Source organism: Ictidomys tridecemlineatus, chromosome 1 (genome assembly GCF_052094955.1).
Source record: "Ictidomys tridecemlineatus isolate mIctTri1 chromosome 1, mIctTri1.hap1, whole genome shotgun sequence".
NCBI lineage: Eukaryota > Metazoa > Chordata > Mammalia > Rodentia > Sciuridae > Ictidomys > Ictidomys tridecemlineatus.
Genome location: NC_135477.1, coordinates 130,514,273 through 130,538,349, shown reverse-complemented (window position 1 = coordinate 130,538,349; position 24,077 = coordinate 130,514,273). Strand labels below are relative to the sequence as shown.

General features: G+C 35.7%; 1 long non-coding RNA gene and 1 pseudogene across 1 annotated transcript in view; both read left to right on the top strand.

The window, feature by feature from the left end:
- The window catches only part of LOC110598031 (uncharacterized), a 30,698-nt gene extending 8,623 nt beyond the window's left edge, over positions 1-22,075 (top strand). The window contains exons 2-4 of the long non-coding RNA XR_013438214.1: positions 3,363-3,488; positions 17,629-17,738; positions 19,424-22,075. This is a non-coding gene — a long non-coding RNA (uncharacterized LOC110598031). The remainder of the gene's footprint in view (positions 1-3,362; positions 3,489-17,628; positions 17,739-19,423) is intronic.
- Positions 17,988-18,823, top strand: LOC144364723 (uncharacterized; annotated as a pseudogene).
- Positions 22,076-24,077: the final 2,002 nt, after the last annotated feature.

Below are 24,077 nucleotides of genomic sequence, written 5' to 3'. Positions count from 1 at the left end.
CTTAGAAGATGGAAAATTATACACTGTTCATGGATAGGCAGAACTAACATCATCAAAATGGCAATATTACCAAAAGTTCTCTATAGGTTTAATGCAATGCCAATCAAAATCCCAATGGAATTTCTTGTAGAAATAGATAAAGCAATCATGAAATTCATATGGAAAAATAAAAGACCCAGAATAGCAAAAGCAATTCAAACAGGAAGCGTGAATCAGGCGGTATAGTGATACCAGATTTCAAACTATATTACAGAGCAATAGTAACAAAAACAGCATGGTACTGGTACCAAAACAGGCATGTGGACCAATGGTACAGAATAGAGGACACAGAGACTAATCCACAAAGCTACAACTATCTTATATTTGATAAAGGAGCTAAAAGCATGCAATAGAGGAAGGATAGCATCTTCAACAAATGGTTTTGGGAAAACTGGAAATCCATATGCACCAAAATGAATCTGAATCCCTCCTCCCACCATGCACAAAAGTTAACTCAAAGTGGATCAAGGAGCTAGATATCAAATCAGAGACTCTGCATCTGATAGAGGAAAAAGTAGGTTCCGATCTACATATCGTGGGGTCGGGCTCCAAATTCCTTAATAGGACACCCATAGCACAAGAGTTAATAACAAGAATCAACAAACGGGACTTTCTTAAACTGAAAAGGTTTTTCTCAGCAAGAGAAACAATAATAGAGGTAAATAGGGAGCCTACATCATGGGAACAAATTTTTACTCCTCAGACTTCAGATAGAGCCCAAATATCCAGAGTATACAAAGAACTCAAAAAATTAGACAATAAGATAACAAATAACCCAATCAACAAATGGGCCAAGGGCATGAACAAACACTTCACAGAGGAGGACATACAATCAATCAACAAGTACATGAAAAAATGCTCACCATCTCTAGCAGTCAAGGAAATGCAAATCAAAACCACCCTAAGATACCATCACACCCCAGTAAGATTGGCAGCCATTATGAACTCAAACAACAACAAGTGCTGGCGAGGATGTGGGGAAAAGGGTACTCTTGTACATTGCTGGTGGGACTGCAAACGGGTGTGGCCAATTTGGAAAGCAGTATGGAGATTCCTTGGAAAGCTGGGAATGGAACCACCATTCAACCTAGCTATTGCCCTTCTCGGACTATTCCCTGAAGACCTTAAAAGAGCATACTACAGGGATACTGCCACATTGATGTTCGTAGCAGCACAATTCACAATTGCTAGACTGTGGAACCAACCCAGATGCCCTTCAATAGATGAATGGATTAAAAAATGTGGCGTTTATACACCATGGAGTATTACACAGCACTAAAAAATGACAAAATCATAGAATTTGCAGGGAAATGGATGGCACTAGAGCAGATTATGCTTAGTGAAGCTAGCCAATCCCTAAAAAACAAATACCAAATGTCTTCTTTGATATAATGAGAACAACTAAGAACAGAGCAGGGAGGAAGAGCAGGAAGAAAAGATCAACATTAAACAGATACATTAGGTGGGAGGGAAAGGGAGAGAAAGGGGAAATTGCATGGTAATGGAGGGAGACCCTCATTGTTATACAAAATTACACATAAGAGGTTGAGAGGGGAACGGGAAAATAAACAAGGAGAGAAATGAACTACAGTAGATGGGGAAGAGAGAGAAGATGGGAGGGGAGGGGAGGGGGATAGTAGAGGATAGGAAAGGTAGCAGAATACAACACTTACTAATAGGGCATTATGTAAAAAAGTGGATGTGTAACCGATGTGATTCTGCAATCTGTATTTGGGGTAAAATTGGGAGTTCATAACCAACTTGAATCTAATGTATGAAATATGATATGTCAAGAGCTTTGTAATGTTTTGAACAACCAATAAAAAAAAATTTAAAAAAAAAGAAGGAAAGGGGAAGTACTGACGACTGAATTCAAGCAAATTATATTTCAAGCCTGTTTATATCAAAGTGAACCGCAATATTATGTATATCTATAATGAGACTAATAATTAAATAAACAAATAAATAAGCCCAGGGAAACACCTGATAACTTACAGAAAGTAGAAAATCCTCTATGTATAATTTTATCTATCACTTTCTAACTATAAATCCTGATAATAGGAAACAATCATTATTTCTACAAATACTTCCTAAATACTAACAATGGGCCAGATATGCTACAAGCTATTGGAGGTATATCAATTTATAAAACAGTCCCTGATCTCAGAAAGTTCTTGATCTGATAAATCACCATAATGAGAGAATATATTATTTGGTAAAAGCACTTTAATAACAACTTAGAAGATAAAATCCTCTAAATAATTCACTACTACAGGTGAAGGCCTCAGTTTGACAGCATGAATAGAATAGTTCATTATCTCAAATTACAAGCTATATCAGGAACAATACTTGTCATTAAAGCAGTCTTCCCAATATTCATAAATCTGACTCACCCGATTCTCAAATTACATCATTTCTATCACAATGCAAGGTAATCTAGTCATTTCTAACCTATGTAGATCAGTAAATCTACCAATATAAAATTTGGGTCATTAATACGTTAGCCTGTGTTATATTTGAATAATATCCCAATAGAAGTTTACTTACTGGATCTCAAATTCCCTAAGGGAAAAAAAATCAGAATCACCACCATTTATGTATTTCTATGTTTGTTCTATTTTATTTTATTTGGACTTTTTTTCTCAGTTCTTACCAAGAATGGCCACATGTATGTGGCACTGAAGAAAAATATTTAACTCTCAATTAACTTTTAAACTCCTAGAACTTTTGAAAGCAGAACTAAAGCAATATGATCTTCTAATCGGTAAACACAGAAGCAACTTCTGATGCCCACTAAAGTTTGACAAAAACACTCCTCTAATAGAAAGAAAGTAAAACAATGACCCAAGGATTTTTCATCTAATTTTGGTTTGATTCCCAAGGGCTAGTACTAGACTCAGTGACCATTTTCCATCAAAAGTAGAAAACAAAGTCCAATTGTCGAAATGACAAGGTTGCAGATCTGCACTATATTTCAGGAGAAAATGCCAAAGACTCAGCAAGGGGATTTGGGAAGGATGGCAGGATGATTCAACACAGATCCCCTATAGAAAAAAAAAAGGTATTGTATCCATGTACAACTAAAAAAATTTTAAAAAAGAAAGAAATGTTGACTTTATTATTTATTAAATTCCCTTTTGTGATTAGGTCTCCTTTTGCTCTCTGTTCTCCTGCTATGTCTTGCTCTTTTTGTTAAAGTATTTTACTTCACTTTTCTCAAAAAAAAAAAAACATGATGTAGAACTGGACACATTAGTTTTGCCTACTACCGTAAAAATGACAAGAATGCTCTCTTCAGATTGAACAGAAATGTACTGTCACAGGATCCAGTGTTGTTTGAGGATATGGCTGTGGATTTCACCCAGGAGGAGTGGCAGCAACTGGATCCTGCTCAGAGAACCCTGTATAGGAATGTGATACTGGAAAACTACAGTCACATGGTCTAATGGGTAAGGATAAATTCCCTGCATAACAGTGTTATCCATTTCACTGTCTCTCTTCTTTCTCATCTGATAGGGTCTTGTGGGTTTCTGAACAGTGACTATGTTTTCTCTTTCCCCTCTCGTTTGTTAATTGGCTTCTGGACAACTTTAGTGTGGACTCCTATAACTGCACTTTCTCATCTTTATCCAGTATATCCAACCCAATTCATCTGTTTTTTTCTATAATATAATATTCAGTTTCCAAACCAGATGTCATCTCTAAATTGGAACAAGGAGAAGAGCCATGGATCATAAAGTAAGCCATGCCAATTTAGATCTATCCAGGTGTGGGAGACCAACCTTACATGTGACTGGGTCACACTTCCCAGCTGGGTGCTGAGACGCTCAGTCACAAAAATGTGGCAGAGCTTTCCCCACCTTTCTTGGGTTCAAGGGTCAGTGTCTCAGGCATGAGTGAATCTTTCTACAGCCCCATGGGTGAAGCTAGAATATAATTCCTTGCCCTGTTTAGGAATAGAATCTTCCATGGAAGTGTCTTGTGTGGGTCCCCTTCTCTTACTGTGCCCTTGGGTGTGGCCTTCCCAGGTGTCAGTCAACCTGCTGACAGTGGACATCATGAAGATAGACTCAGCCCCCTGAAACCTGACCCCTTGCCTCATTTGAATAGCTTCTCCTCAATAAAAGGGGTCATCAGGTGCTCTCTTTCTCCCTGTGGACCCTTAAGGTCAGAGGATCCCTCACAGAAACCCCAAAGAAAAAGATATTTGTGTCGCTTATGTGGTTATTTTGCACAGCCCAGTCAGCCCAGTTCAACTGGAGTGACCCCTGAGCCTTTTAGTCGTGAGAACAGAAACCCGGTTTCCAGGTGAAAATCTGGTGCAAGAGAGAAAAGGGAAGCAAAAGCTTAGTTGCTTTATTTTTAGTTTTAACTGGTGGCTGAGGCTTAGATCTCCACCCAGACTGATATCTGCTAGTCTTTTCTGCTCACGTGCTGAGCATGTGGTAGGTATTCAACTACCCATCCTTTATAGTGAGCCATTCACAGAAAGGTTTCACTTATTGATCCATTCAATAACTGTATTCTAAGAGAAATTCAAAGACAATAGAAAACAATTTCTTTTCAGGAATATAGACTGTACTTAAAGACACATCATCAAGATTTGTGGCTGTATAAAATTATATGGCAAACATAGTTACTTCTTTCGATGTTCAATTAAAATTACAGTATAGAAAGATGGGGCAAAATTTAAGAAGGCATTTTTCAGAGGATATAAAATCTCTTTTGAAAGATATCTTCCCCCACTTCCAAACTGAGGATCCAACCCAGGGCCTTGGGCATGCTAAGTAAGTACACTGCCCCTGGAGTATTCCCCCTCCTCACCTGCCATAGAGTATACCTTAAGTGTGGGTTAAGCAGAGCAAGGAGGAGGGAAAGTTCTAAGTAGGATTTGTACTAATCCTCGGAGTTAGAAATCTTTTTCTGACAGAAATTTGCTAGGCTTGCTTGACTTCCATAGTGATATTTACTGGAGAGGAGTAGAGTGTAAGTTTTTATGTACAGAATGGTTGTAGATAGTTAATGTCTCTTCAGCCATACACTAAAATTTTTATTATATTTTAAATAGCTTTGAGATATAATTCATATGCCAATTAATTTACTCATTTAAATAATTCAGTAACTTTTAGTATATTCCCAGATATGTGCAACCATTATGACAGTCAATTTTAGAAAATTTTCATCATCTCAAAGAGAAACCCTATACCATCTGGCTATCACTTCTCTATTGACTTTAGGGGTAAGAGTACCCCTAAGCAACCACTGTTCTACATTCTGTCTTTATAGATTTACTGATTATGAACATTTCATATAAATGGAATCATATAATATGTGATCTCTTGTGACTTGTTTCTTTCAGTTAGAAAAATATTAGCAAGGTTCATCTACTTTATAGCATGTATCATACTATATTTTTTTGGCCCAAAATATTTCATTGTGTGGATATACCACATTTGTTTACCTATTATTCAATTGATAGACATTTGGAGTTATTTCACCTTTAGCTAGTATGAATAATACTATTACAAACATTCATGTATGAGTGTGGACATGTTTTGTTTATTTTTGATTACTAGGAATGGATTTGCTGGGTTATATAGTAATTCTATATCTAATTGTTTGAGGAATTGCAGGGTGTTTTTCACATTGGATGGTCCATTTTGTATTTCATATCAGACTGCCAGTGCACTAGTATATGAGAATACCAGTTTTCCCATCCCCTTGCCTGGGCTTGTTAGGACTTGACTTTTTTATTCTAGTAATGGGTCTGAAGTGATATTACATTATGGTTTTGATTTTCGTTTCCCTTATGGCCACTGATGCTGAGCATCTTTTCATGTGCTTGATAGCCATTTATATTCCTTATTTAGATAACTGTCTATTCAGATTCTTCAGTTTTTAATTGGGTCATTTGTCTTTTTATTGTTGAGTTGTAAAAAAATTCTTTATATATTCAAAATATGTGTCCCTTATCACATGTATGATTTATAAGTACTTTATTCCATTCTGTGCATTGTCCTTTTACTTTAATAGTGTACTCTAAAGCACAAGAATCTATAATTTCAATAAAACCAGTTCATTTTTTCCTTTGTTGCTCATTTGTTTTTAGGTCTGTTGAAGTGGGGGCAGATGCTAGATTGCGATGGGAGTCAGGAAGTCTATGTTCCCCTATGTGTAGTGAGCTGGCTGTGAAATACAATGAAAACTCACATGACACAGAAATAATTTTGGAATTAAGGGTGGGACAGCTCTGCAATCTTAGGGGTCCTGCTTCCACACTGGAAGGAAGGAGAGAGAGAGGGAGCCTGCATTTGGTTTATTTTATAATGGATACATCAAAGTTGAGGATAAGATTTCAAGGGCAGGGTCTTGCTTCATGATGTCTTAATTGACAGATTAATTGACATCTTGGCAGGTCACATCCTGTGGGAGGCCAACCTTACACGTGACTGGGTCACACTCCCTGGTTGGGTGCCGAGGCACTCAGTCACAGAAATGTTATCAGTGTCTTGTGCATGGGTGTGTCTTTCTATAGCCCCTTGGGTGAAGCTATGCTCACCTGTCCCTTTGTAATATAACCCCTTGCCCTGTTTAGGATAGAATCTTCCATGGAAGTGCCTTGTGTCTGTCCCCTTCTCTTACTGTACCCTTGGGTGTGGCCTACCCAGGGGTCAGTCAACCTGCTGACAGTGGACTTCATGAAGATACTCAGCCCCCTGAAACCTGACCCCTTGCCTCATTTGAATAGCTTCTCCTCAATAAAAGGGGTCAGCGTGTCCTCTCGCTCTCTCTCTTCCTGTGGACCCTTAAAGATCAGAGGAGCCATCACAGCGACCCCAAAGAAAAAGGTATTTGTGTCTTTTGTGTGGTTATTTCATGCAGCCCAGTTAGCCCAGTTTAACTGGAGTGACCCCTGAGCCTTTTAGTCGCGAGAACAGAATCCCAGCAACATCCATCTCAGGTGCTGTGGGGATATTAGGCAGAACTTGAAGGGGAGGTTCACTTGCATCAGGTGATCAATCCCTGACTGACAAGGTGCTACAAGGAGATCACAAAGCCAGACCTATCCTGAGGAGGCCACTATGCACAACTGTCTACACGCAGCCCATGCACACACAGCTCCTGACAGTATGCAATGGAACTGCTCACCTCCTGGCTGGGAACCAAGAGAAAAAGAAAGAGATTAAGGTTCCACAATCCCCTTTAGGAGCATTCCCTCAGTGTCCTAAAGACTTCCTACTAGGTCCCACCTCAAGATTCCACATCTTCTCAGTAGTGCCAATGGGAACCAAGACTTTACCACATGGACATTCAGCAGACATGTAAAATCCAAACTATAGCACTGGATCTGGTTGACAAATCATGGGGCTTACAAAGTTGCTCATTTCCAGGAAGAACTCACAGAACTCAGAAAAGCTTTTAGATTTGTGGCAGAATAGTGACAGAATTCAACAGTCTAGATCTAGATTTTTATTTATGGGAAGGTTTTTGTTTACGAAATTTCCTTCCTTGATATGGATTGATTCAGATTATCAACTTCTTCTACATCAGTTTTGGTAATTTGTGTCTTTCAAGAAACTTTGAAATTTTTTCTCCAAATTATCAAATTCACTGGCTTAAAATGTTTAATAATATTCCATTTTTATTGTTCTGTTGGTAAAATCCTTAGACACATTCTGTATTTCATTACTGATATTGTTATTTTATATCTTCTCACCTTTTCTGTTCACTACTAGATACAAATAGCCATTTTATTAATTTTTCAGATAACTAGTTTTTTATTTTTCTCTATTTTTCTCCACTTTTTTATTTCATTGGGTTTCATTTTGATCTTTATTTTTCCTATTTTATACTTATTTGCAGTTTAATTGTCTTTTATATTTCTAGTTTACTAAGTCAAAGCTTAAATCATTGGTTTTAGACCATTTTTTTGTTTTCAATATAAGCATTCAAATATGGGTCATCCTCATTTTATATAGTAATGATGGACCTTAACAATGACTATGAAAGTTGGAACATTGTAATCTTCATAGGCACTGGGAATAAATTAAAATTGTGTGATCATTAAGATTTTTGCTTGAAAACATTAAAAACCGTCTTACTATTGGTGGTCATTGTTCAAGGAAATGAAGATATTTATATATAATAAATAATTTTGTATATATATAAATAATATATTCATTTATTATATATATAAATAATAACATTTATATATATAATAATAAATGAAGATATTTATTTACTATCCTGAAATTTAAATATTGGCAGCATTTTGAATGTTATATTTCTTTTCTTTTTTTTTTTTTTTTTAAATTCTTTTTTTTTTTTATTTTTTTTTATTGGTTGTTCACAACATTACAAAGCTCTTGACATATCATATTTCATACATTAGATTGAAGTGGGTTATGAACTCCCAATTTTACCCCAAATGCAGATTGCAGAATCACGTTGGTTATACATCCACAATTTTACATAATGCCCAATTAGTAATTGTTGTATTCTGCTAACTTTCCTATCCCCTACTATCTCCCCTCCCCTCCCCTCCCCTCCCTTCTTCTCTCTCTACCCCATCTACTGTAATTCATTACTCTCCTTGTTTATTTTCCCATTCCCCTCACAACCTCTTATATGTAATTTTGTATAGCAATGAGGGTCTCCCTTCATTTCCATGCAATTTCCCTTTTCTCTCCCTTTCCCTCCCATCTCATGACTCTGTTAAATGTTAGTCTTTTCTTCCTGCTCTTCCTCCTTGCTCTGTTCATAGTTGCTCTCATTATATCAAAGAAGACATTTGGTATTTGTTTTTTAGGGATTGACTAGCTTCACTAAGCATAATCTGCTCTAGTGCCATCCATTTCCCTGCAAATTCTATGATTTTGTCATTTTTTATTGCTGCATAGTACTCCATTGTGTATAGATGCCACATTTTTTTTATCCATTTATCCATTGAAGGGCATCTGGGTTGGTTCCACAGTCTAGCTATTGTGAATTGTGCTGCTATGAACATCGATGTGGCAGCATCCCTGTAGCATGCTCTTTTAAGGTCTTCAGGGAATAGTCCGAGAAGGGCAATAGCAGGGTCAAATGGTGGTTCCATTCCCAGCTTTCCCAGGAATCACCAAACTGCTTTCCAAATTGGCCGCACCAATTTGCAGTCCCACCAGCAATGTACAAGAGTAACCTTTTCTCCACATCCTCGCCAGCACTTGTTGTTGTTTGACTTCATAGTGGCTGCCAATCTTACTGGAGTGAGATGGTATCTTAGGGTGGTTTTGATTTGCATTTCTCTGACTGCTAGAGATGTTGAGCATTTTTTCATGTACTTGTTGATTGATTGTATATCCTCCTCTGAGAAGTGTCTGTTCAGATCCTTGGCCCATTTGTTGATTGGGTTATTTGTTATCTTATTGTCTATTTTTTTGAGTTCTTTGTATACTCTGGATATTAGGGCTCTATCTGAAGTGTGAGGAGTAAAAATTTGTTCCCAGGATGTAGGCTCCCTATTTACCTCTCTTATTGTTTCTCTTGCTGAGAAAAAACTTTTTAGTTTAAGTAAGTCCCATTTGTTGATTCTTGTTATTAACTCTTGTGCTATGGGTGTCCTATTAAGGAATTTGGAGCCCGACCCCACGATATGATGTTAGTTCTGCCTATCCATGAACAGTGTATATTTTTCCATCTTCTAAGATCTTCTTCTACTTCTCTTTTTAGGGTTCTGTAGTTTTCATTGTATAAATCTTTCACCTCTTTTGTTAGGTTGATTCCCAAGTATTTTATTTTTTTGGAGGATATTGTGAATGGAGTGTTTTTCCTCATTTCCGTTTCAGAAGTCTTGTCGCTGATATACAGAAATGCCTTTGATTTATGCGTGTTGATTTTATATCCTGCCACTTTGCTGAATTCATTTATTAGTTCTAGTAGTTTCTTTGTAGACCCTTTTGGGTCTTCTAAGTATAGAATCATGTCATCTGCAAATAGTGATAATTTAAGTTCTTCTTTTCCTATTTTTATGCCTTTAATTTCTTTCGTCTGTCTAATTGCTCTGGCCAGTGTTTCGAGAACTATATTGAATAGAAGTGGTGATAGAGGGCATCCCTGTCTTGTTCCAGATTTTAGAGAGAATGCCTTCAACTTTTGTCCATTCAGAATGATGCTAGCCTGAGGCTTAGCATAGATAGCTTTTACAATGTCAAGGTACGTTCCTGTTATCCCTAGTTTTTAAAGCGTTTTGAACATAAAGGGATGCTGTACTTTGTCGAATGCTTTCTCTGCGTCTATTGAGATGATCATATGGTTCTTATCTTTAAGTCTATTGATGTGGTGAATAACATTTATTGATTTCCGTATATTGAACCAGCCTTGCATACCAGGGATGAATCCTACTTGATCATGGTGCACAATTTTTTTGACGTGTTTTTGTATTCGATTTGCCAGAATTTTATTGAGGATTTTTGCATCTAGGTTCATTAGAGATATTGGTCTGTAGTTTTCTTTCTTTGAGGTGTCTTTGTCTGGTTTCGGAATCAGGGTGATGTTGGCCTCATAGAATGAATTTGGAAGAGCTCCCTCTATTTCTATTTCCTGAAATAACTTGAAAAGTATTGGTATTAATTCTTCTTTAAAGGTTTTGTAAAACTCCGCTGTATACCCATCTGGTCCTGGGCTTTTCTTAGTTGGTAGTCTTTTGATGGCTTCTTCTATTTCCTCAATTGATATTGGTCTGTTCAAATTGTGTGTATCCTCCTGACTCAGTCTGGGCAAATCATATGACTTAAGAAATTTATCGATGTCTTCACTATCTTCTATTTTATTGGAATATGGATTTTCAAAATAATTTCTAATTGTCTTCTGTATTTCTGTAGCATCTGTTGTGATATTGCCTTTTTCATCCCGTATGTTAGTAATTTGAGTTCTCTCTCTTCTTCTCTTTGTTAGCATGGCTAAAGGTCTGTCGATCTTATTTATTTTTTCAAAGAACCAACTTTTAGTTTTGTTAATTTTTTCAATAGTTTCTTTTGTTTCAATTTCATTAATTTCCGCTCTGATTTTAATTATTTCTTGCCTTCTGCTACATTTGCTGTTGTTTTGCTCTTCCTTTTCTAGGGCTTTGAGATGAAGTGTGAGCTCATTTATTTGTTGGTTTTTTCTTTTTTTGAGGAATGACCACCAGGCGATGAATTTTCCTCTTAAAACTGCTTTCATTGTGTCCCATAGATTCCGATATGTTGTGTCTGTATTTTCATTTATCTCTAAAAATTTTTTGATTTACTCCTTTATGTCTTCTGTAACCCATTGATCATTCAGTAACATATTGTTCATTTTCCATGTGATGTAGGATTTTTCCTTCCTTCTTTTATCATTGATTTCCAGTTTCATTCCATTATGATCAGATAAAATGCATGGTATTATCTCCACCCCTTTATATTTACTGAGGGTTGCCCTGTGGCATAATATATGGTCTATTTTTGAGAAGGATCCATGTGCTGCTGAGAAAAAAGTATATCCATTTGATGATGGTTGATATATTCTATATATGTCATTTAAGTCTAGGTTATTGATTGTGGTATTGAGTTCTATAGTTTCCTTATTCAACTTTTGTTTGGAGGATCTGTCCAATGGTGAGAGAGGTGTGTTGAAGTCACCCATAATTATTGTGTTGTGGTCTATTTGATTCTTGAACTTGAGGAGAATTTGTTTTATGAATGTCGCAGTGCCATTATTAGGTGCATAAATATTGATAATTGTTATGTCTTGTTGGTGAATGGTTCCTTTTAACAGTATATAATGTCCTTCTTTATCCCTTTTGATTAACTTAGTCTTGAAGTCGATTTTATTCGATATGAGGATGGCCACCCCTGCTTGCTTGCGAGGACCGTGTGCATGGTATATTTTTTCCCATCCTTTCACCTTCAGCCTGTGTATGTCTTTTCCAATCAGATGTGTCTCCTGGAGGCAGCATATTGTTGGATTTGTTTTTTTAATCCATGATATCAGCCTATGTCGCTTTATTGGAGAGTTTAAGCCATTAACATTCAGAGTTACTATTGATATATGGTTTGTACTTCCATCCATGTTTGATTATTTATCCTTTTTTAAAAAAAAAAAAATTAGTTTGTTTCTCCATGATTATTTTTCCCCTCACCCTCTGTCTTTACCGAGGCACTTCCCTCTGGTGGTTTTGGTTATTGTTTTTCATTTCTTCCTCGTGTAGTGTTTTGCTCAAAATGCTTTGCAATGCTGGTTTTCTGGCTGCAAATTCTTTTAACTTTTGTTTATCATGAAAGATTTTTATTTCGTTGTCATACCTGAAGCTTAATTTTGCTGGATACAGAATTCTTGGTTGGCATCCATTGTCTTTCAGTGTTTGAAATACATTGTTCCATGACCTTCTTGCTTTCAGTGTCTGTGATGAAAAATCCGTTGTTAACCTTATTGGTTTACCCCTGAATGTAATCTGTCTCCTTTCTCTTGTAGCTTTTAATATTTTCTCTTTGTTCTGTATATTGGATATCTTCATAACAATGTGTCTTGGCGTTGGTCTACTGTGATTTTGTGTGCTCGGTGTCCTGTATGCATCTTCAATTTGTATATCTGTTTCCTTTTTTATTTCTGGAAAGTTTTCTGTAATTATTTCATTCAGCAGGTTACTCATTCCCTTGGTTTGAATCTCTGTACCTTCTTCTATCCCAATGACTCGTAAGTTTGGCTTTTTTATGTTATCCCATAACTCTTGGATGTTTTTCTCATGATTTTTTACCAGCCTTTCTGAGTTGGCTAGACTCTTTTCAAGATGAAATAATTTGTCTTCATTATCTGACGTTCTGGCTTCTACTTGCTCCACTCTGTTAGTGATACTCTCAATTGAGTTTTTAATTTGGTTTATAGTTTCCTTCATTTCTAAGATTATGGTTTGATTCTTTTTTATAATCTCTATCTCCTGATAAAGGTGCTTAACTTCTTCTTTTATCTGTTTGTGTAATACATTCTCAATGTGTTCTTTCGCTGCTTGAATTTGCTGTCTCGTATCCTCTTTAAGGTTCCATTCCATCTGTCTAAGGTGTTCCTTGAGTTCTTTATATGACCATTTTTCTGATGACTCTAAGTCCTCCTGAATATTTAGGCTGTCCTGCATTGTTTGTACTCCTTTTCTTCCTTGCTTTTTGAAGCTGCTCATGTTACTTCTTGTTCTGTTTGACTGTTGAGTTACTGTTTACTCCTATAAATTTATTTGATGCTTGGGAGGAAAGGTATTAGAAGGGAAGGGAAAAAGTCACTAAAGAGAATGAGAGTAAGCAGGTAGAATTCAAGGAAGGGGGGATAAGATAATTGAAAAGAAATGAAAAGACAAAAGAAGAAAAAAATAGGAAATAAAAAAAGAAAAAAAATTTTTTTAAATAATAAAAAAAATTAAAATTTGAAGAAAAAAGAATTTTTAAAAAAAAATTGTAAAAAAAACAATTAAAAAAACAAGAAAGAAAAATGAAAATGAAAGAAAACCCCAAATCAAAATTAAACAACAACAACAACAACAACAACAACAACAACAAACAACATCAACAAAAAAAAAAACTAATAAATGCAGTCTTAGAGTTTGATTAACTTCTCTTCCAGTAAGTGGCGCTGTGACCACCAGGCCAAGTTTCTCCTATCGATACGTGGAAACCAATCACTGTGCAGCAGCTCCTCCTCCCAGACTGGGCGAGTCTCTAATCCTGGGTGCCTAGGGCGTCCTCTTGTGTCTAGTCACTTCCCCACTTTTCCTCTAGCCAGGCCCCTCTCACGGGTGCCGCTCACCACAATACTGGGTACACGCCAGGTCTGCTGCTCCCGGGAGCCCTGTTGTCATGAATGACTGGGCACATTCCCTCAGACCCTAAGTTTGTAGAGCTTGGGGCTGAGAATCCTCAGCGAATTTTACTGCCCCTCTGGTAGCCACACCCCCGGTAGCTGGTGCAAGAGACCTCAGCTGTCAGCACTGGTGGGAGCGGTAGTCCCGCGCCGCGGGTCCCGCACCACCTCTAATTCCCTCATTCTGGCTACCGTGCTCATGGGAGAGCTGGGAGAGGTCCTTACAGAAGAGCTGAGATTGGCCCTTAAGGTTTCCCCGATGTGTGGAGAGGGAAGGCTAGGGAATTACACACCTGTAGCCGCAGGTTTCAATGAAGTTATCTCCTCTGCCGCAGTCTGATGACGTCAGTTGTCTGCCATGGTGGTATCTCTTGCAAATGGCGACAGTTCGTTTCCCTTTGCCGGGTGACCAATGTAATCGGTGGGTCCTTACTGTCTCTCCCAAGCCCCGTTTCAAACCTGTGGCCACTACCTATGAAGGCTCGGTTGGCATTACCTCCGTAGGATCAGAAGGGCTGACCGGTTGTTTCAGCCGGATGGATTAGTGCTGAGTCACAGCTGTTTGTCTGCGGGAAGCAGGTGAACGGGAGCTTGAATTCAGCCGATCCAGGTTCAGTGTGTGTTCTGAGAGGCCCAAACAGCTCGCCCCAGATCCACATCAGTTCAGCATTGCCTAGTGATCCTGAGCAAACAGAATTAGGCTGTTTACGACTCCCTATGCCTGCACAGCTGAAGAGGTCAGAGACTTGATCTCTCCGCGCCCGCCGCCATGTTGGAATCCTGTTATATTTCTTTTCAAAAAAATTGTGAAGGACAGTTTGAATAGTGCTAGCCATCTTATCATTGTAAAAGTTATGTTATAAAGTCAGCATGATTTCTATGCCTTGAGAATTTGGCATACACCTTTAAAAGTATGGATCCATGTCCAACATTTCACCTTTTGCCTTTTTAATACTGTAAAATATATCCAAGATTTCCTTAATGTGAATATTTTTGATGGCATGACTTTCTCTGGGATATGTTATCCTTTTCATCACAACCACTATCCACATTTACTTTGACAAATTCATCTTCACTGAGTTCCTCCAGCTACATATCTAAAGCCTCTTGAATGGCAGCAATGTCTTATTTTCATGTTCAGCTGTCTTTTAATCCCATACAATTTTGTGAATGTGGGGTTTTGGCTGAATTCTTATCTTTCTTGTCCAATTCCATCTTTTAAGTATCCATTTCTGTAAAATGCCCATGGGTTTTTGCCACTGGAAGAAAAGGAGGAAACATAACTATGCACTTTTCTGTCTTTGGCCATAATGAGTAACAGATAGGCAGTTATTTATAACCAATAGACTTTGGAAGAAATAAAATGACAGGTCACCAATCCTGATGTATCTGTTGTTTATATAGTAACATTAGACTGAAAAGCAAACAATGAGTTTTTACTTTATGTAATTATTTATAAATTACATATCACAATATTGGAGTTTGAACTATGTAATGGGAAAGCTGATGTTGTAAACTGTGATATGGCAACAGAAATTCCTGCATTTCAAAATTACAAGAATTAACCACATCTCATTTTTCCTATGGTTGTTAATTCAGCTCAATCCCACAAATTTTGATATTTTGTGTTTTTTATTTTATTAAATTCAAGTTACCTTCTAATTTCTCTTTTAACACATTTTGATGCAAATATTATTTGTAAGTATTTTGTTTAAATTTTCAATATTGGGGAAAATTTGTGATATTTATTTTGTCTTATTTCTAATTTAATTCTACTATGTTTAGAAAATTCACTCTGCATGATTTCCATCCATATAAAGTTTTGCTACATGTTGACCCACCTTATTGTCTATTCTGGTGAATGATACATGTTCCCTTGAAATAACTGTATATTTTGTTATTATTTGCTATATGTATATAGACATTGATTAAACCAGGATTGTTGATATTTACTTTTTTATACTTTCTTTATGCATGGTTAATAAAATATATTGAAGGGTATTGAAATCTACACTCATGTTTATTTGTGTATTTTTCCTTTCATTTTTGTAAGTTTTAGCTTCATGTGTTATGAGGTTTTGTTAGTAGGTAAATATACATTTATAATTGTTATATCTTTTTGCTGTATTCTGTATTCATTCTTTTGCAATCTTGAAATGTTCCTTCTTGTTTCTAATATTATTTATTTTCTTTACATGTATATTATTTGCTATTAACATAACTATACCAACTCTCTTATGTTACAATTTGCAAGGATATTTTTTCCATCCTTTTTTATTTTATTTGTCTGTGAGCTTAAAACAATTCTTTTTACAACATGTAGTTAATTTCTACTTTTTTATGCAGCCTGAAATTTCTTTTTATTGAGGTATTACTGCATTTCCAATTAATATAATTATTGATTTGATTTATATTTGACATTTTTCTATTTATTTAATCTCTGTTGGTTTTGAGTTTGCTGCTGCTTCTTTTGTGTTAAAATAATATTTTTAGCATGCCATTTTAACTTTTCTCAGGAGATTTTAGCTGTAATTCTCTCCCCTCACCCCCATGTGGGGTGTGTGTATGTGTGTGTTCTCCATATGATCTTTAATTTCCTGTAACCTAATTCAAGTTAATATTGACTTTTTCCCAGGAAGAACATAAAAATTTTATATGAATTCATGTGGCAAAAAATTTATTTCTGCTTTAAAATTTCCATTTAGTTCTTTTATTTTTATGTTAACATAAAATAAATTTTTGCTATCTTTTATTTTTAGCTATATATCTTTTAATATTTATTTTAGTTGTAGTTGGATACAGTACCTTTGTTTTTATTTATTTATTTGTATGTGGTGCTGAGGACTGAACCCAGGGCCTCACACATGCTAGGTGAGTGTTCTGCCACTGAGCTACAAATCCAGCCCAAATTTTTGCTCTTTTAAATCTTGACAAAGGCACAGCCTCATTTAAGTACCATCACAATAATGATATGGAAGAATTATATTACTCTCAAAATTTCTTCTTTACTGCCTCTTTAGTTGAAATTTGTATATTTTTTCATGCATATTCACAATATTTTTTTGAAGTTTCTGTTTGCTAAAACCAATATTAACCTTCCTGAATTTTTTTTCTATGGACGGATTTTGTTTCTGGGTATGATCACATTTTCATGTCTTTTTGCATTTAGGGGTACATTTAAGAAAACATTTTGTGGTATCTGTTTCTTCTTGTTCTTATAATGATTGTTGTTTTTGTTTTAGAGGAAATTACTTGGACTCATATTTAACATTTCTGTCCCCCCACCACCCCCCATACTTTGTCTTTGTTGATATCTTTGTTTGTTTTTTATGGGAAAATCCTAAGAAATAATGCCATGAACTCTTCTATTCTTACTCAAGAAATGTTTTTAATAATTAAACACTTTTCAATTTGTGTGCTTTTGGTAGCTTTTTATATTATTTTATTCAGTTTTGTACTTGTTTTCTAAGGAGAATCATTCTGTGACTACCTCATACCACCACTAATGAAAATAACATCCATCCTTATTTATTCACTTGAAACACTTATGTGTTTTACTGGAATTGAGCTAGTCCTGCTCTCTCCCAATTCATTGTACTCCTGGTCTATCCTACAATCCATTTGTACTGCCTCACATCTTCAATTTTGTATGTTTTATTTTTTTCTCTTCATTCTTTCAGACAGGGAAAGTAAATTTGATTCCATTCAACTGGATGTATTCACAGATGTTTCCTTCCATAGGGGACACTAGAAAGTGTCACAGGAGATTATGCATTATATTCACTTTTAGAAGTCTGGCAAGAAGATGACCTGCTGAAGAGAGATAGGGAAAATCAAGACAAACTTCTCAGGTAAGTCACACTTATTAATAACAAAACAATTTCTGAAACATCAAGCCATTTATATAATGCATTTGGAAAATGATTTCATGACTTCCCAGACCTAGATTTTTCAAGACAAAGACTGTATAAATGATTCACTTGGAAAAAACTTGAAACCTAATATGAACTTACTCTGTTTTAATAGAAGTTATATCAGAAAAAATACCAATGAGTATGTTGGAGAACACCCAGCTACACTCCTCCCTGCTCTTGAGTATGATGGAGTGAAACATTGCAGGGGTACTTTGTACGGAAAGATTCTCAGCAGTAAAAAAAAAAAAAAAAAAAAAAAATTGGTATTCAATATGTGAATGTTGAAACAGGGGAGAAGACTGTGTATGTATTGAATGTGGAAAAGTATTTGCTAAGAAATCACAGGTCATTATACATTAAAGAATTCATACTGGAGAGAAACCATATGATTGTGGTGCATGTGAAAAAGCCTTCTCTCAGAAATAATCCCTCATTGTACATCAGAGAATTTACACTGGGGAAAAACCATATGAGTGTAATCAGTGCAGGATGTACTTATTGTACATCATAAAGCTTATACTGGAAAGAAGCCATATGAATGTATTGGATGTGGGAAAGACTTTTGTGAGAAGTCCTCACCTCATTATACATAAAAGAATTCACTCTAGTGAGAAATCCTATGCTCAGTGTGAGGAAGCCTTCCTCAGAAAGTCAGAATTCATTATACATCAGATAATTCATACTGGGGAGAAACCCCATGAATGAACCAAATGAGGGAAGACCTCCCTGAAGTAGCTGCTCATCATCCACCAGAGAACACATACTGGAGAGAAACCCTATAAATGCAGTGAATGTGGTAAAGCCTTCTGTCAGAAATCACATCTCATTGAATCAGAGAATTCACACTGGAGAAAAACCCCATGTGTGCTGAATGTGAAAAGGCCTTTTCCCAGAAGTCATACCTCATTTTACATCAGAGAATCCATGGGAAAAGACCCTACCGGTATTCTATTTGTAGAAAAGCCTTCATTCAGAAGTCACAACTCACAGCACACAAGAGAATTCATAGAGTAATGAAATGATAAGAATGGGCTCAAAAGCCTTCAGGGTCAGTTCAAGCCATAATAGATATTCCATTGATTTGATGAGTTTGCATAGTACATCTCAGTCAAAAACAAAAATTTTTAAAGAAACATCATGCCCCTAATGTTATAATTTTTATAAGGAAAATAGAAAGTCTTAATATACAAATAATAGGCATTTTCACTATGGCATATAAACCCTTTAAAATTGGGAACCAAATGATTAGCCTAATCAATTTACAATTTACATATACAGGCTGTTTTGAAGTTCTGTGTTCCTGGTTATAATACATATTAGGCTTTATTACTTAATCAGACATGTGGTAGTATTGTTAATGTTATACTAACATAACTTTTGCCATGTATTCATTCCCTGTAGAGGAAATGAAGAGAACTTAGACTTAAAGTACCAATATTCTGAGACTGTACTTGGAGGGAACTTGACCTTTACTCCTAAATTTAGATGTAAAATTCCTCATATATAAAGATAGATGTGTTTATTAGGTTGAATAAATGTGGCCTTTTATTTTTTATTTTATCTATTTATTTATTTATTTATTTATTTATTTATTTATTTATTTATTTATTTTTGCATTTCAGGATTATAAAGTGACCTATCTATGAATGGATCCAGGATGTCAGAATTGAAACTTCTTCTTCTTGCCCATTTCACCCTTTTACTCTACTTCACCAAGAGCTTGATGTTGTGGAAAACTGAGTCTAAATCCAGATCTTCTTAGGTTTTAATCCTAGTTCCATTGCTTACATATTTCATGAATTTAAGAAGCCTATTTTAATCCTCAATTTCTGTTTCTTCAACTATATATGAAATCCTGACAGTATATTCTTAGATAATGTATGTCCCCTTTATCATTCTCTTTTCCAGCTGTAGGCTGTTAATTCCTACATTCATGCATTTAAACTTCATTTTCATAGCAGGTTCTCTGCCTCTGATTGTACAGAGGATTTTTATCCTCTTCTCTAGAATTTCACTGTCCTTATTATGTCACTGGCCTAACTCAGGCTATGTTAGTGACATTAATTATGTTTCATTTTTTTATCTTGCAAAGACATACATATTTGCAACCTTTTACTATATCTCTAGAACTCCTGTTTTATTGCCTCCATAAAACCTGAACTATATTCACTGAGAATCAAGCAGGCCTCAGAGAAAGAACTTTAGGGAGTAGAGAAGACATCTTTAAAATAATTTGTATACAAAGTATTATATCAGAACATTAAAATTCTGCCTGATATTCTCTAAAATGCTATTGCATTCTTTGCTATGGGCCCAACTCTTCTTCTATGAGAACTTTCAGTAAGCATCTCTAATAAAAAGTCACATTTGTCAGGGATGTACTGAGGCCTATGTGTCTAAATATGGTATCTGCACATAAATTTCTTTCCTATATTTCCTGCCTGCTTAACTTCTTCCATACAGGGTCCCAATATTTACTTTCTAAAGTGAGACTTTCCCAGCTTGAGAACCTCTGAATAGAACAGACCACACCTCAAAAAGATGTGCAAACCCATATAAGCAAATTCTTTGCATTATTATGAACAGTGAGTTGAGGGCACTGATAACAACTATAACTGAATCTTAGAAATAACACCTGAAGGCATATCTTCAGTGGTCTCTGAAGAGTCTTCATAGAGGGTAACCCCATCTAACTCTTACGGAGGCATTGGAAGATAAGATTATATGTTAGGGCCATACAAAAATTTTGTGAAGTGGAAATGATACTTAGTTATGGAAATTATGAGAGAAAATGAAGAAAAAATTAAAAGAGGATAACATTTGCACTGGAAGCTTAGACATTGAAGCAGAAGGAGACAGCCAGGTGAAGATTTAGAGGAAGAGTATTATAGTAAGAGGAAGCAGTCAACAGGATGTGAAACATATAGTTGTCCTTGGAAAAATCTTCCCAGACTCACCTTGTTAAAATAGCAACTCTCATTCTCCATTCATTCTCTCTCTCATTCCCTTGTTTCATTTTCTTCTTCCAGATTTTACAATATAAAATTATCTTAATTGCTTTTTGATAACTTCCCATCTTAGTTTTCTGTATGTGTTTCTATTAGTTCCCCCTGAAGTGGGAATAATGCATTAGGACATTTCAAAGAGACTAGAACACAGTCAGAGCTTCAACATGGCACACACCAGTCAATCCAACCAGTCTTAAAAACAAAAAGCCAAGACAGGAGAAAAATCAGGCCAAATTCATAGCATGTTATTTAAGCCCCTAGTATCCTTCATTTTTATTTGCCATTGATACAAGTGCTTAATATGTGCTGGGCTAACAAGTCTCAGATGGGCTGTCAGATAGGGAAAGGAGCTCTGTGGTATCATTGAAAGAACACCAGGGTTATGTGAATCCCCTACTCATTGGGAAATCCTAATCAAGTCACCACAAACTGAGCCTCAATTTTCCCATAAGTCATTTGGGGAAGTTAGACAAGGTGATCTCAAAGACTTTGGCCAGCTCTCACAAGCTGGTTTTTTTTTTTTTCCTGATAACCTACTTTTCATTATTGTCCTGTGTCTTATTTTAAGATGGACTTGGATTTCATTTTTATAAATACATAAAAATGAGTGAGGGAAAGAGAAAAATTGATCTGAAACAGACTTCAACAGATCTTGACACAAATTTAGTGAAGCCCTAAGCAACTTTGTTATACTGTCTCAAAAAGTAAAAGCAGCTGGGGATGCATCTCAGTGGTTAAGCACCCCTAGGTTCAACATACAGTTGCAGGAAGCCATCTATAAAATACATGAGGACCTTTTCAGCATGGAAGCCAGGGAGGGCTAGACCTGGCATTGGGAATTTTCCATGGCTCTCCTGTGGCAAGAGATCACTCAATGCACATGACCTTTTCCTCCACTCTGCTAGAAAGAGCCCTCATTTTAGGAACTGAAAGCCCACCTTTATCCTATTTTGATGAAGAATATTCTATGGAAGTCCTTTGATATTTCCCAATATAAATAAAGCAAGTGGAGGCTCCATCTTCATCCAGAAGCTAAATCCATCTGATCAGCTTGCCCGTCCTGCCCCTCTTTTGAAACTACTTTCAGTGTACTGTGTTTTTTTTCTCCATTTTATTTCTCTTAACTTTTATTTCTCAGCCAGCCCATTCCACCAAGGGTAACCTCATTCCCACCGCCACACAGGACATGGGTGGAAACCAGTACCAAAAAAAAAAAAAAATCTTGAGGTCATTTATCCATGACCCAAGACACTCACAAAGAAAGTTCTGCATATTTGACACATTACTTTTTTTTACCTTAACACTCTGGAATAAAAGAATTTTCTTCCAATGTCAACTTTGATCAATTGATAGAAACTGTAGAGTTCTGAATTGAGAAAGATTCTAATAGCAAGAAATAAAATAACATGAAATAACCAGAAAATTAAGACTGAAAATGGAACTAGCAAATAATGATTTTTAAATATTTATTGAAATATTGTTGAAATGAAAAAACAGTTGGAGAATCCCAGCAGGAATATAAGCTGATGCTTGCTTATTGATTTTCTGCCTGTATAATCTGCTGTCAAATACAGAGTGTCTGAAAGGATAAAACAAAATAAAATCCAAAAATATACTGCCTGCAAGACACCCATTTTAGCCTTATGAGAACACCCAAAGACAGAGAATGAAGGGATGGAAAGAAATTCCTAGAAATTGTTGGGATGGCAATATTAAGATCCCCTACTATTCTGTTAAAATCTATCTCTCCTTTAAAATCTATTGATATTTTCTGTATATATTTATAAATGACAGCTTAGTGGTTGGTATTTCCTTTTGAATTGACCCCTTTATCCTTATACAATGATTTATTTTGTCTTTTATTATTATTATTATTATTATTTTTAGTTTTTTACTCATAGTCTGTTTTATCTGATATTAACACTAGTCTTGTGTTTATACTTACCTGGGAATTTCTTTCCATCCCTTCATTCTCTGTCTCTAGGCGTTCTCATAAGGCTAAAATGGGTATCTTGCAGGCAGTATATTGTTGAATTTTGTTTTGTTTTATCCTTTTAGACACTCTGTATTTTGATTAGCAGAATCTGATTTATTGACCTTATAGATAATTACTGATAGAAAATCACTTACTATTGACAACTTTTTAACTCTTTACTGACTATAGTTATTTTGATACTTTCTTCCAGTCTTGCTTTTATTTTATTTATTTATTTATTTATTTATTTTGTGTTTGTTGTGTTTTGATAGTGGGATGCTTTGATTCCTTTTTATTTACATTTTGTATATCTATTAGAAATTTTGCTTTGTGGCTAATGTGAGGCTTAAATAAAATATAACCATGAATCACATAACTAAATAACATTTTAACTGCATTTGCATATAAAAACTACAAATTTGCCTGCCACATTTTATGCTATTGATGTCTCAGTTTGTATCTCTCTATGATGCATATCTATTAAACAATTATATATAACTATAGTTATTTTTAATATAGCCATATTTTAATATTTATACTATAGTTAATACCTAAGAATAGACAACCTTTTGACTATTAGCATATTCTGACTATATATGTATACCAGTAAGTGTAGGAGTTCTGTGTTTGGGATTGGGTCCCTGCTGACTTCATGGCTGTGGCATGCTTGGTGCCTAGGATGCCTGGTTGCTATGGGAATGCTCTCCATGCTAGAGTCTTATCAGCCTTCAACCTTAATCTTAAGCACATAACTCCTGGGAATAAAGGAACTTGCTTGCTTGATAACTACAATGTTTCACCAAGCTCTGGTACTCCTGGATCTGCCCACCTAACAGTAACTTCAGACAATGGACTTTCTTGAGAGCTACACAAAGCTCCTAACATTACATACTGTAAAATGTACCTGCACAATAAGCAACCTTACTGATACTCTAAACAATAATGTAGTTATGTTACTAACGACCTAATGTAACTTATTGGTATAAATAAAGGTGGCCGCTTGGACAATGAGCCACTCTGCCACGTTCCCTGCCTCTGTATCTTGTCTTTGTCTCCTCTTTATTATTATTCTTTAAAGTAAGCTTTATACATTCATATGTTTTATTTATAATTTTTTCATATTTTTTAAAAAATTTTTTATACTTGTAGATGGACAGAATGTCTTTATTTTATTTATTTTTATTGGTACTGAGATGAACCAAAGTGCCTCATGGATGCTAGGCACACATTCTGCTATTGAGATACAGCCAGCCCCAGCCATTTTGTTTTAACTTGAATTCCTTTAAGCATTTC